Consider the following 15,492-nt stretch of genomic DNA (forward strand, 5'->3'; position numbering starts at 1 on the left):
TAATATTATGGATATCTTCTTTCTTATTGAAATTATGTATATTTTTACGGGCATATAAAATATTTGAGTAAATGTACTGTGATGCCACAGTCATGATACCAGTCTCCTTAAACTTTTCTCTGAGAGATACCCGAGCGCCTAGACGGTACACAGAACGAATCGCTCGTTTTTGCAATACAAATATGGTTTGAATATCTGCCGTTTTACCCCACATGAGAATCCCGTAGGACATTATACTATGGAAGTAACTAAAGTAAACTAGTCTAGCAGTACTAACATCGGTAAGCTCACGTATTCTGCGGACTGCGTATGCAGCGGAGCTTAATCTGCTGGCCAGGGACGATATATGTGGAAACCACTGAAGTTTACTATCTAAGGTCACTCCCAAGAAGACTGCTTTATTAACAAGGTCTAACTTTTCTATGTTTATTTCTATGCTTGGACTAGTCGATTTTACGTTAGGTAATTCAAATTTAACACATTTTGTCTTCTTGGCAGAATACAGTAGCCACGTGTCTAGTTTTATTAAAAAAAGAAGCAATCATTCGCTTAGAGGCACTTTCCACGCGCGCCACTTTGTTTGGTTTCGACTTATCTCGAAAGACCCATACGCTCGATTGCTGCTTTGTTTTGGGATTATAACCAGAAATCCATGTTTCGTCACCTGTTATTATGTCCGACACCAAATTTCCTCAAATTTGGTGTCGGACAAAGGGGCCTCGCCCCTTCGTTGAATCTGGTAAGCATGGCATTGCACCCAGTGACGCGATCCGTTTTTTGAGCCTCAGCCAAATTGTGTGGGATCCACCGAGAGCACAGCTTTTTCACACCCAAATGTTTGTGTAGTATTGATTGTATTTGATTCATGCCTATGCCCAAAGATGCCACGATGGAAACTTATAGTGCGCCCTTGTATAAATGCGAACCTGTACCCTGAGGCTCATGACTCGGCAGTTTTCGAATGACCTGTAAATATGTCATCGTGTTCCACGGCTAATGTCTGGTCCCCGTACCCGGACTTTTCTTTGAAGATAGCGATGAGTTGAGTGCTAAATTTGCAGTCACTGGCAGAGAACATGAGTTTTTCGGGAATGCTCGTTCCATTTCTACGCGTGGAAATGACTTGACATAGGTTCTGGTATATTTGGATATTATGGTGCTTTAATGATATTACCAACAAGATGCGTGCGCTGTGTACCGAAAACAAAAAGCGATGCCTGACGGGCGTTGCCGTATGATTTCAACGCATCGAGAGCCGCTTAAGCGTTTGTTACACTATCTGATTTCAAGGGCCTTGTCTCAAAGATGGGCGTGGCCCCTAGTTAGGGCTATGATTTATATAACTTACACATATACAAGTCGCCATAGTTATGGACCCTGACTCCCTTGTAACCTAACTTGTATGATTATCAATAACACGGAAAATATTTTCTTTGACCTTGTGTGACCCACGACCATGCTGCACCTTAGCATTGCTCTTACCAACTGAGCCAAAGGCCAAGTTACCGAGCTGTCGAATTCTCCTTTGTCTTTTCGTTACTACAGGTCTTTGTAGTGGCTTTCGACATCTAGTGAGAGATTTTGGAAAAAACGTCACCGAAGTCAAAGAAAACACAAATTTTTTCTGTGTTCGATCTTTTGTATTAACAATCAGAGCAATGGAGTTATCACAAAAAATCACTGTAATATATCCCTAACTTTTATTACACCTCCCTGTGTTAGAGTTCGGTTCCCTTGAAATCGTGTAATAAGTGTCTTACTTACACACGCACCACAGCACTCCTCCCCACGTCGTCTCCTGTTCCCTTGTCCTGTAGTCAGTGTGTCATATAGTACTATTTTTTTTGTAGTACAACATACGACGACGTCGCAACGCATCGTGTGGCATGTTTCAATACAGGAAATTTTCCTGATGGGTCAATGGGTGAATTAAGCCCTCTCCTTAACAAGAATCGAGCCTGGAAATTTCTCATTCGCCTTCTGTAGTTGATAATATTTACAAAGGTACTCCCTGATACCTGAATCGATCCCTGGGAAATTCGTGTACGATAGAATTAAAACGACACGGAGGACTAACCATATCAAGCCCCAAACCAATTTAGGAATGTAACTTTTCTAAATTAGTTGTACCGAGGATTGAACCTATTACCTTCGTGTAAGTGGTTAACTGGTATAAGTGTAGGCATAACTAATTTAATCTAGTAAATTGGGAATTAAACTTTATCGGATCTTCGCATATATTTGTTTTTTATAACAAACCAAGGTTTCGAGCTCATTAGAAGTGTAATAAGCCCCGTGGTCGCTTTTTGAGAGCTGTAAGTGAGGAATAGCAGAATTTACCCCAAAAATTTACAAATGATGATGAATTCTTAGCATCCATAGGCGACTAAGAACGCCCAAGAAGTTTCTTTTAAATAATATTAAGTGACGGGACCATCGAGTGCATAACCAGAAATAGAGACGGAATAAAGGGCCATCCATCTATCCCTGGCAACTTATCAGTCAAATGGTATCGATATCACTTTTAAATATCAACTCTTTGTGCTGAAATCACAAATTAGAAAGCTGAAGCCGTTACTTCACTACGCAGGGGCCTCTGAAGTAATTGGGGGGCCTTCATGCTGTCCAGGGGTTGCTGCCGCAAAAAAACCTGAATTATCTTTATAAACGTTAGTATAAAAAATACGTTGGGTTGGCGTTTAAATTTTTTTATCTTGTTTATGTAAGCTCACCGCTCGAACCAAAAACTTTGGGAACTTATGGTCTAGAGTCAAACCGGTTTGCTTAGATTCAGTCTAGTTAAATTCTTTTTACAATGTTCGTTTAATTCATAATTCATTTATTTGTGAAAATACAGGTTATTTCTAAGTTGACATGTACAAAATAAGTATAGTTTCACAATTAAGCGGTTAAAGCATTGACTTACAATTATATGGACATCGGGTCCGCGCTAAAAAGTGTCCGAACTTATAGGGCGTTAAAATCGTATACAGAGCGTCATTCAAGCTTTCGTCTTCGTTTGTTCGACTGACAGCGAAGCAAGCAAAATTAGACAGTACTGCGATGACATTACAATTTAAATTCAACGTGTTAGCTTTTTCATATTCCTTTACATGTCACTACGTTTAAATACGTTGACTTGGTACATTTTTTTCGTGGTTTTTGTATTAGACCCGTCGTCCATTTATTTGTAAGTCAATGGTTTAAAGTAATACTTTCTCGTTTAAATTTTAATTACAACTCAATCTAATTGAAAATATGTTTTAAAAGAAATGTTATTTTAAAATTGAAAGATACCAATAGTCACAACCATACGATGTGTGTGGAATGAGAGGAAAAGTTTGTTGCTTATTTTGCTGTTTTATAGTTATTTAAAATTTTAAGGTGAAATAGTTAAAGCTTTATATGATTATTTTTAATAATGACTATGCCTTATACCTAAGTGCTGCTTAATAAGTAAAAGATTATTATAACATTTTATAAGAACTTGTAATGCACGTATATTTGATAAGTAATAGGTATGGCAAAATATAATAGTAATAAGATTGCATCAACACATTGCTAATAACTTATTGAAGTCGTTTAAAAAATTTTGGGTTTTTTTAGCATCCCTACATCATTGAAAATTATAACATGTAGGTACTTACTGGGGTTTCTCTGTGCGTCCGGGATAAAAATACCTTAAGTACTAATCCATCAACTATCTATCCAACAAATTAGATTCCAATCCGTTCAATGGTGATTGAGTAACAAACATTTTAACCCTCGGGATTACACAGGAAGAGGTTTGGACAGCTGTTACATATCAAGTTTTGAATCGAATTAGTCAGTCATGCTATTTAGAAATATAAGTATAAGTTGCAAAGTCGCAAAGAGTGGATCAAACTCTATGGTCGGTTGTTACACGGCTATAATAATGCTTCCTAACGCACTGTAAGACCACGAACCAACAAGGTATGGAACAGACTACCTCTTGAAGTGCTTCCCTTGCGTATGGGGTTCTTTCAAAAGCTCGTAAACTTACGCCGATTTGTACGTGCTAGCTCGCGAAACGGAAGAGTGCTTCGGGTCGAAGTGCGTGGCGACGCGTGATAGGGAGATGCCACACGGGCGTTGCGTCGACGCGCGCTATTTCAACGCACTGTGTGGTATGACTATGATTATGTAGTACAACTCAGTTGCGACTATGCAACGCCCGTGTGGCATCTCCCTTGGAGTATGTATCGAGAGCAAGACCACGCGCTTTCGCACTGCGCAGCAGCAGCGGATCTACACGAGCCGGGCGAGCTCGGGCAGCCCTGTCAGGAATGCATCTGTAGCTCATCTAGTATTGTACATGTCTATTAGCGACGTTGACAACCTCTCATCAAGTGGTTGAAATCACAAATGACCAAATGCACGTACTTCTAAACAATTCATGTAACGTTATTATTTTCAACAAAACAAAAAGTTATACTATCAATATGCTACCAATTATGTCATACATGCCTTATAAGTATTATAAGCAGGTGAGGAAGGCGAGTCGCGATATTAAACCTTTCTCATACGCAGGTATACAGTGCCAACTATTCTCACTTTTTTATAACTAGATCTCAATCAACTTCTTTTGCCGTATAGACTCGCGTAATTGAAGCGATGATCACGTTATGTGGACTCTCTCCATTTTTACATAAGTAATAAAATATAGGGTGAGAGTTCTAAAACGTACTATGGTTATGATTTAAGCAAAAATGGCGGACTAAGCTAGTTTTTCGTATTTACAAAACGCATTTTGTCTAAGTTTAAGCAAGATATAACGAAGTAAACTTAAAGTTTAATTTAATTTCTTGTTTAAGAGTCTAGAAAACCTCGAAAGGGCCTGTATTCGCATAAATGTTCGGTGCTTTACAAGCAGTTAATGTTTGAAATGAAAAATTTGAATTCGTGGTGAGGTAGTATCCACCCTTAAACTTAGGCAAAGTTATTTTTAATTAAATAACGCACACACTCATTGCTCCGCAATAGGAAGACATTCGCGGTTGCCATTGATACACACATGGCGTGGGCTAAATTCGGAAGTCTCGTAAGCGCGCACAAAAAACAGAATTATTAGAAATAATTATATGACAATCTATGACTATACTTTTATTTTATGACAATGTGTACAAATTATATTTTAAGCTCTATTTGTCCGGTTTATACGTGCGTATTAGTTTTAAAGTAAGAATGCCAAACAGTGAGGTAAGAGAGCGTTGTGGTATGAAAGATGTAGTGACAAGGAAAGAGAGGGGGTTGCTTCGATTTGTCATGTAGAAAGAATGAATGTTGGTCGATTGATGGCACAAATTTATAGAGCGAAAGTGGATGGAAGCGTGGGGAGAGGTAGACCTCGGCGAACATATCTTTTTTTTTATTGAGGATGTCCTTAAAGTACCAAGAATAAACGGGCATGTATGAAGAGATTGATGGGAGTACAGAAGGCGAAGGAGGTTTGTCAGGAGCGTAGCAAGTGGAGGTCAATATTATCTGCCTACCCCGGTGGGAGACTGGCGTGATGATATGTATGTATGTAATTGTCAAAAAAAAGAGATTTCATCCAAAAAGGGAGTTATGCAGTTTTTAAATTAAGCCGACGATAGACAACTACAAATTACACCCAATCACACGAGAGAAATAAACGTATGCCATACAAATATTTCTTCTGATTCGGGAAACGAACCCGGGACCTCTGCGTGAAAACCCAGCATGGTAACCGTTCGGCTATGGAGGCAGTCAAATTTAGTAAATATGAAAAACTTGCTCAGCTAGCCATCTTTGTTTAATCGATGAAATAATGGTTTGAATAACACAATACCACTTATTTGAAATCATGGAATAAAACCGTTGTACTAGATAAATCTCTCAAGATTAATGGAATATAACTTATACAGTAAAAACGCGTTACCAAAATTACGCCCTAAATGTTTATTCAAATGTTAACGGCGTAAGGCCTCTAAGTACGATGAAAAACAAATTTATAACTATCAATCACAAACGAAGTGAAGTAGCTTTTACAACGCAGCTAAAATACTGAAACCTTCAACATTAAAGGAATTTATTGACTTAAACGTGTTTGATATTTGCCTATGGAAAAAAAACTTTTGTTAAAAAAAAATATAAGTGCCAATTTATTATTTGATAGTAACTCTCCACGACCTTGTTTGTTTGCTGCACCCTTAGGTTATACCCTGTGTACATTGACTTACAATTATATGGACGTCGGGGCCGCGCTAAAAAGTGTCCGCACTTGTAAGGCGCTAAAATCGTATACAGAGCGCCAAACTCCGCTTTAGTCTTCATTTGTTCGACTGACAGCGCGATACTGCGATGACATTACAATTTAAATTTCGAATAGGTTGACTTGGGACATTTTTTTCGTGGTTTTTGTATTAGACCCGTCGTCCATTTATTTGTAAGTCAATGCCTGTGTATAATGAAATGCAATATTTATTGATACAAGAGCAAGTACATATACATTATCACCCTATCTCCCAAACTAGGCGAATCTGTATCTTGGGAGATAGTGCCTTCCCAATCAATGTTCACTATTCAAGTATGTATTATTATATAACTAATATGGCAGATGGTAGCAAATTCTAGGACGTAAGTATTAATATTAGTAAACATGTTCTTATCATTGTTATTAGAGTATTGCTTTATTTTAATATATATATTTTTTGGTACTTATATAATTTGTTATGTGCTCACAAATGTCTGTGTGTGATAAATCATTTAATAAAGGTGTTGTTACGTATTTTAGCTTGTCTCGAACACATAGTCGAAAGAAGTTGGGCGTATCTTCCAAGCGCTACGTCGGTCGTCTTCGGTCTTGCTGCTGTTTTTAGAAGTAAGAAAATATGATAAGAAAGTTGGGCGTATTGTGCAAAACTTTTTTTATGGCGAACCAAAAGTTTTAGTTTTGACCTTGTCGCAAAAACGCTAGTAAATCAGAAAACAAATAGGATGTAATTTGTTCTGTTATTTATTTGCGTTTTTATTTTCTTTGTTTATTTGGTAGTGTTTTCTTACACAGTTGCAATTATTTAAGAGTCTATACTACCAGCCCGAATACAAATTTTTCCCGTGTAAATAAGGTTCATTTTTGAAAAATGTATACCTTATAATATACGCGTTCTATTTAGTTTAGTTGATATTAAACAATAATAATTGGAATGTGAAGTACAGTCATATACACAAGATACCTGACGCCTCAAGCCGACTTTGTTGACCTTTTGGTTCTGAGCACAAAAATGTGGAGAAAATTCAACGACTTTTTAGTCGTAGCGCCATTTATGAGAAATCTATGAAAGCTTTATCACCCAGTTAGAAACCTTTACAGCCCTGGCGAGAGATGTCGCTATTCACTGTATTTTAAATTTTTAATGAATTGATATTCAATTATTTTTTGTGAAATTACTCCATAAGTTTGTTATAATCCCTATAACAGAAAAAAATGTAAAAAAAAACTTTGGCGGGATTGTTGACGTTTAGTGTTTGATGAAGACTTTAATTGTTATAGATGACATTATTAATTAATTTCTCTAAGCACGTGATCGTCGGCGCGCGTGACATTTGATAGCTGTCAGTTTTGAACATAGTTGGTACCTTTTTTATTGTTTACATTACCGGCGGCGATAAGACACGTATAATATAAACACTAATTGAAACTCGAGAACCTATTCTGCCCTCGTAATGAAAAAAGGCACAACTATACGTACTTTACACAGCAGTTGTGCTTGTTTTCGTTCCGAGGGCAGTATTAAACAACCGTAAAAAGAATAACATGAGCGATAAGAGCACTTAAGTAGCTTTTGTTTAGACTACAGTTATGATTGTAATTAGACGGCTTTATTGTCGAACTTCCGAGTACTTTGAACACTTCTGCGAAATTTTCATGGCATTTTACGCCTTAACTTCTAACCACTTTGTATATTCACTGTATTAAGAACCAAAACACATATAAAGATGACAAGCATTTAAATACCTATCGATTAACACTAGAATCATATGAAAATAATGTGTAACTATTTTTAAATTAATAACAGTCGCGGGTAGTAACGAAAAAAGCGAAAATGGCGTAAAAAAAACTATAAGTCGCGAGGAAGAATATTGACGAATCCTATCAAAACTCACAATGTAACGACCTAAAAAAGATTTTAATACAACCTATATTAGCATTGACTTATAAATAAATGGGCGACGGGTCTAATACAAAAACCACGAAAAAAATGTCCCAAGTCAACCTATTTAAACGTAGTGACTTGTAAAGGAATATGAGAAAGCTAAAACGTTGAATTTAAATTGTAATGTCATCGCAGTACTGTCTAATTTTGCTTGCTTCGCTGTCAGTCGAACAAACGAAGACTAAAGCGTGAATGACGCTCTGTATACGATTTTAACGCCCTATAAGTTCGGACACTTTTTAGCGCGGACCCGACGTCCATATAATTGTAAGTCAATATTAGATTTAAAAAAATAATGTTTTATAATTCAACTGTTTTTCTTTCATGTACCATTTTCCTCGCTATAGCGAGGTGAAAAGTTGAGTGTTTCGCTCCACAGCAAATTTGTTTTGCGTCTCGTGTCTTGAAACTCTCGCCACGCTCGGGATACTATTTTTGAACCGCTCGCTTCGCTTTTCGCTCTTCAATCTTAACGTCCTTCGCTTGCTCAGGTTTCTATACAAGTACTCACGGCAAACAACTTTGCAGCCCTGCATAACAAGTAACTATTACGTGTAGCAAGTGCGATGATCGCGCTAAGTCAAAACAAATACGAATATATCACATTTTATTGCTTTGTTATTACAATAATAATATTTCAATATAACAAAATTGTTTTCATTTAGTTCAATATTTACTTGAAAAACTGATATAGGGTAAAACCTGGCTAGATGCCTCAGTAGGATAGGTGCCTCGTTTTCAAAAAACCTAACTTCCCCAAATCGCAACAAAGAATAATTAGTTTAATTAAGGAGTATAGACACCGCTCATCAAAGTTCCTGCAGGGCTTCATGTGGAATAGACGCGTTTGGATTGTGCAGGCGCAAGTATTTACTGTCGCATAACTTTGTAAGTTATAATAAATTCCGTTTTATTTTTATTATAACTGTACACTGGTTCATTAAATGCGCACCTATAGTGTCAATAATCATTTTTTTGTATATAGCTTAGTTATATAATAAAAGCGTCGCCTCGATTTTTCGCGGTAGGTTGCCTTAGAGGCAAAGGACTAGACAAGAAAGTTAGGAAATAAAAAATACATTATTTTAGTAAAAAAGACATGTAAATGATAATAGTTTAAAAGTAAGTAAAAGTACCAAAAAGACAAATTATTCACAGTTCGAACAGCGAACATTTTTGTATAGAATGTTTTGATAGCTAGAAAAATACGAAGTGAAGTAGGTAGTAACTTTAAATACGTATATATTTATTATTAAGGATTTAATAAGTATACAATATATCAAAGATTATAAATAAGACATTTTATTTTGAATTTTATTATTTTATTCTAAAGGCATCTATCCTTTTTAGTATTTTAATTGTGTGGCGTCTATCCATATATATCATATATTGGTAGGCATCTATCCTCAAAAAAATAGGTTTGCAAAAAGTCAATTTCTTCAAAATCAGTAAATTTTAGATCAATAACATCAAGTATTAAGGTGATGTAAAAGATTAAACTAGTTATGTCCATAGGAATTATTCATGGTAAAGTAATAATTTTTAAAATAGGAGGCCCCTTCAAAAAGTGGGGCATCTGTCCCGGTTTTACCCTACTTAGATTTAAATTGAATTTGCTTTTTACGACTTAACAAGCCGATAGAGTTTTTCTTTGAATAAAGTAATTATTTTTTTAGCATACGTCGTGGACGAATCTTCTATGTAGGAGAGAGTAACTCCCGAAGTGGTCTCGGTACGGTTTATGATTGGAATAGTTATCAGCAGTGGACTCAAAATTGTTTTTAAGCTTTCTTTATCAATTGCACTCTTTCATCAATCCGAAATTCAAGTCCACCTAGTGCAATTGTAGAGAAATGGTATGCAAGTTACGATGGGAATTATAAGCACTGGTAAAACAATAAACGACATCAAAGTTTATGTAATCTCCCTTCTAGATGGACGAGTTTTTACCTTTAACTGTATTGGGTATAAATTGTGACTGAGATTTTGGTTTAAACCAATTACTTATTTTGCTGCTACGAAGTTTATGTTTAGCGTGTCAGTAAAATATTTTTTGTTATTCGTAGTGTTTAAAAACTTGCTTGATTTCATATACGATTATTCCGCCCTCAGTGTCCATTTCTTTGTTATCAGGACGATACAAGTTCCTTTTCTGTGCCTCCAAGAAGTTTGTAGCAACAATTAAAGCAACAATCACAACTTGGTACACAAGACAAGATCGGAAAACATAATGAAGGCAAAACACATAAGAAAAAACACATCGGGAACTAAACGCCATACGACAGGTTTCTTCAGAACGACTTAACTCTTTATTCAGATTAAATTAATCGTTAATGGAAAGCTTTGGAGGTAGTTATTGGTTTGAAGTAGTTAGAAAAATCAGTGACCTCATTTTACTTCACTGTGTAAAATGTCTGGGGTTTAGTTTGTTAAAAAAACTGAGGGGCAAACGATATTGCGGTAAATTCTAAAACTATCTGACATTGATAATGTCAATTGAGAGACGGTTTTTCTAGGGTTATGTTAAGGTTTATTTTAAGTAAAAGTAAAAGACCGAGACACGTGAGATAGCTCGAAGTCGTGGTCTGTCCTTGTCTAACAAGTTGCCAACGCTAAATTAAATAATTTTGGGTGGTGTCTAGTCTATTAATTTTTAAAAATTTTGAATAAATAAAATTAGCTTAAAGGTAATATGCTTTTACTGTGTACAAGAAAATATATCAACAATAAAACCTTCTATTATAAAGTAGCATATCAAATAAGTATACTAATTTATATTATGAAATAATATTAGATGTTTTGGGCATCCACAAGCGGCCACATTTTCAGTAAAAATTAAAAGTTAAAAACAATATGGCTGGCTGAAACATGCTTAAAGGATGAAAAAAAAGAAATAGCCTAAGGAAACATGAATGTACACTTCCTTTATTTTTTTCCATCCTCTAAGATGTGCACCCTACGAAAGAGACGCATTACTACTTTGAAGAAGACTATGGAATCCATCCCCTAAGCTTGGAAGCCTCTCACTGGGTTCGTTTAATATACAAGGCCGTGGGTTTTTCTGCCTTCACACTTCATGTTCAGAAGACTTGGCTGTATGGTGATAAACCCTTGCCTTTTTCTTAACGGAAAAAATTAACAAACTACATTATTTCCCGAAATAGCTAGGCGACATAAACATTAATACCAGCTACGAGCGTTCACATTTGAGGCTCCTTGAAATCGGTTTCCCGCGAAAAAAGATCAGAAAATTAAACTAATAAGGAAAAACTTAAAGTCTGAGATGCGGCAGAATAGCCACTAGACGCCTTACCGCTCAGTTGCCACGCTTTCACGTACATTAATGGCGAATCCGAATTATATTTAATAAGCAACAATATTTCAATTCCTCGGAATAATACAACTGCGTAGATCAAAGACAAGCCAAGCTCGCCCGTATGTATATGCCCGTAAAAATATACATAATTTCAATAAGAAAGAAGATATCCATAATATTAACCTCAGAGCTAAGTCCAAAGTCATGGTACCACGATTTCGTTTAACCAAGGTAAACAACTCTTTTATGGGGAACTGTATACGTTTTTTCAATAAGATTCCGGAGCATATATTAAGTTTATCATTTCCTTATTTAAAAACTACATTAAAAATATTTTGATCAAAAAATCATATTACAAAATTGAAGACTACATGTTAGATAAAGATGTATGGAAAGACGACACGGCTCCAGAATCCACACAAATTTGATTCAAAGTGTATTCCATAGCATTTAAGTTTATTTGAAAAGAGCTATCCCTAGAGTTTCTTGCTCGTCCTTCTCAGGGAGGTCAGCGTAGTGAACGAGCAGTAGCTTAAATGTGACGTTATCAAGTGTAAATTTATTTTACTTATGGAATAAATAATCTTTCACTTTGACTTTGACTTCGCGCGCCCTGGACGATCTTTTAAGTTTAAACGTAAAGGCTAAATAATAGAGCGTATTTTGCCATGACAGTCAACGCGGTACGCGGTCTCCGCGCGGCGGCCGGGCGCCGTGAGCGCGATGAAAGTCGTGTCCAATAAATGCGCCCTTAGACCAGTGTTTTATAATTACGGTGATTGTGCCTGGAACAAAAAACAGAGCAAATACTTTCAAAAGTAATTTTGTAACTATAACCTTTTATGAGAGTGAATTACCTTACATTATCTTATGCTTAAGTAAATATTAATTAAAAAAACTATTTTAGTGCATAATTTACTTTTCACTACTTACAAAGGAACACTAGAATTACTAAAATAAGACAAAAAAGAAAATTAAACCGGAATATTTACAAAAATGAGGATTTTTGTAAATAAAAATAAAATTAGTAAAAAATTGTCTAAATGTGATCCTTTTTATAAAACGAGTGAATCAAATACAATGATCAAATACAATCTCTTAATTTTTATAAATGTTTTGATTTAATCTTTTCAACATTTCCTCGTCAGGCTTAAAATTTGTCTTTGGGTAGCCTGCTGCATGAAAATATTTCCTTAAAGGGGCGGGTTATTGTTAATTTAATCGCATACATCGATTTCGCACCTCCTTTACTATGCTTTACTACGTGAGGCGCACTATAAGTTTCCGGAATGAATAGGAAAAAATACTATGAATGTAGGAAATGAAACTATTTTTCCGGATTTAAATCGCGTATATTTGTTTTTTCAAACAAACCGACGTTTCGGGCCCTTTACAGGTCCCATGGTCACGGTTGACTGAGGTGGTACAGTCTTCAACCAGTTATGTCTAATATTGATGCAAACTACCCTATTTTTATGTGAATAAATTGAAGATTCCACGCCAATGCTGCAGGCCCTGTGTGAAACCACCAACAGTCGAGCGAAGACCTGCCATCTTACCTTACGTGAGAGGTGTTACAGACAAGATCGGAAGAGTCCTCAGGCGTGCATCTATCAAGACCTATTTCAAACCCCTGAGGAAGATTCTCAGTTCCTGAGACCCGTGAAAATGTAACATCCCCTTACAGGATGCAGGAGTGTACAAGCTTGACTGTGAGTGTGGTCTCTCTTATATTGGACAAACAAAGCGAAGTATTTGTACCCGCGTCAAAGAACATATAGCTGATGTCAAACACCGTCGTGTAAACAACTCTGCAGTCTGCGAGCATGTCATGGATAAACTTACACATTCAATGAAGTTTGACAAACCCCAGGTCCTTGGAAAAGAAGTCCGTTATCTACCCAGGATGCTGCGAGAGGCCATTAAAATTAAAAAACATCCTAATTGCAACAGGGAAGATGGTTTCTCCGTACCGCCAGTTTGGGATCCAGTATTTCCTCTAATGAAAAATCCCAAACAGACATAAGACTGCAGCATTAATTAATATGTTTTAGTTTATTCTAATTTCTATTATTAATTAATAATAAATTGAACTTAATAAAAATTCATTCAATAAAATAATTTGTAAAACTTAATGTAGCGTAAATTGTTATGTTTTCCTTGTAAAATTAAAAATAAGGTATTTAATTAATAACTATTGTAACTATAGTGAAAAAATAGGGTGGTTTGCATCAATATAAGACATAACTGGTTGAAGGCTGTACCACCTCAGTCAACCGTGACCATGGGACCTGTAAAGGGCCCGAAACGTCGGTTTGTTTGAAAAAACAAATATATGCGATTTAAATCCGTAAAAATAGTTTCATTTCCTAAATGAATTTATTGTTTCTCAAAATATTCTCCGATAGCGTTAATGCACTTTTTCATACGAATGAACCAATTTTGAAAACATTTATGCCACTCCTTCGTGACAATCTCTGAAACATATTTTTCATACTCTTCGACAGCCTCTTCAAGTGATGAAAATCATTGATCACGAAACTGGTTCTTAATTTTTGGAAATAAATAAAAGTCACATGGTGCCAGGTCGGGACTGGCTAGCGGGGTGGCTCATAAGGTCAACGTTGTTCACTGTCGAAAATTCATTTGTCTGTCTGGCCGTGTGAGAACTGGCAATATCGTGGTGTAAGCTGATGTGGCGTTTACGGTTATTTTTATGAAGTTTGTCATTAACTTCCGGCAAACAAATAGTCGTGTAGCAACTATTCACGGTACAACGATTCTCCAAAGCAACAGTAGCTACGTGTCCAGTTTTATTAAAAAAAGAAGCGATCATCCGCTTAGAGGCACTTTGCACGCGCGTCACTTTGGTTGGTTTTTGTCTCATCTCGAAAGACCTATACGCTCGATTGCTGCTTTGTTTTGAAGTCGTAACTATAAATCCATGTTTTGTCACCTACTACTATGTCCCACACCAAATTTGACGCCCCTTCGTTGAATCTGCATGCATGCATGGCGTTGCACCAGCATCGCCATGCTTACCAGATTCGTGACGCAATCCGTTTTTTGAGCCTCAGTCAAATTGTGTGGGATCCACCGAGAGCACAGCTTTTTCATACCCAAATGTTTGTGTAGTATTGATTGTATGTATGTAATCATGCATATGCCCAAAGATGCCCGAATCTCATGGTATGTCTCATGCCTGTCTGTTTTGATCATATGGGGCACATGCTGTGCGATGTTTTTGTTGTTCACAGCAGTGGACGGGCGACCATCACGAAATTCATCACTGAGATTCATACGACCGAGTTTGAATTCTGCAAACCAGCTAAAAATAGTCGTCTTGTATGCTTCATTGCCAAAAGCAGTTTGAAGCCGGGAGAAGCTCCACTGAGCTGTTAGGTTACACTTAAAGTTGTAGAAAATCATGCAACGAAAATTTTCACGAGTTAAATCCATGGTGATGTAGATAACCAATTTCTAAAATGACACCACAATGTAAAAACAAGTTACAATCAGATGAAACAAAGTGTATTCTACAGCTTTGGCTGTGAACCCTATGTACAAAATTTCCAAGTCCTGCAAATTACGGTTTAGTATAGATTTTGGTCCGGTTGTCATGTGTCGATGGTAGGCGGTAAATTTGTGCTGAGTACGGTGCATTTACCTTAATTACGGTGCACATGGCAACACTGCCTTAGACTGTACTGTACGATTCGCTCTGGACCTTTTGGAGGGAAAAGTGTCGTTTTTATTTTGACTTATAATTATTTTGTGAAATCTAGTTTAAAGTGGAAAAGGATAGTGCTATTGTGCCTTAATCGAAGATTAAAACGCGAAATTATGCGAATCTCGAACTAAAATACCCGTATCGGCCCGTTCTAAGGAATCCCGAGTCAATCCAAGCACGCCGCCCCAAATTGCCTATCCTCTTTGTGGCGGCCATATTTACAGAAAAACTTATTTTTATGTTTT

This window comes from Hyposmocoma kahamanoa, unplaced genomic scaffold, assembly GCF_003589595.1.
Source record: "Hyposmocoma kahamanoa isolate Upper Pololo Valley unplaced genomic scaffold, ASM358959v1 76, whole genome shotgun sequence".
In the NCBI taxonomy this organism is placed as follows: Eukaryota; Metazoa; Arthropoda; class Insecta; order Lepidoptera; family Cosmopterigidae; genus Hyposmocoma; species Hyposmocoma kahamanoa.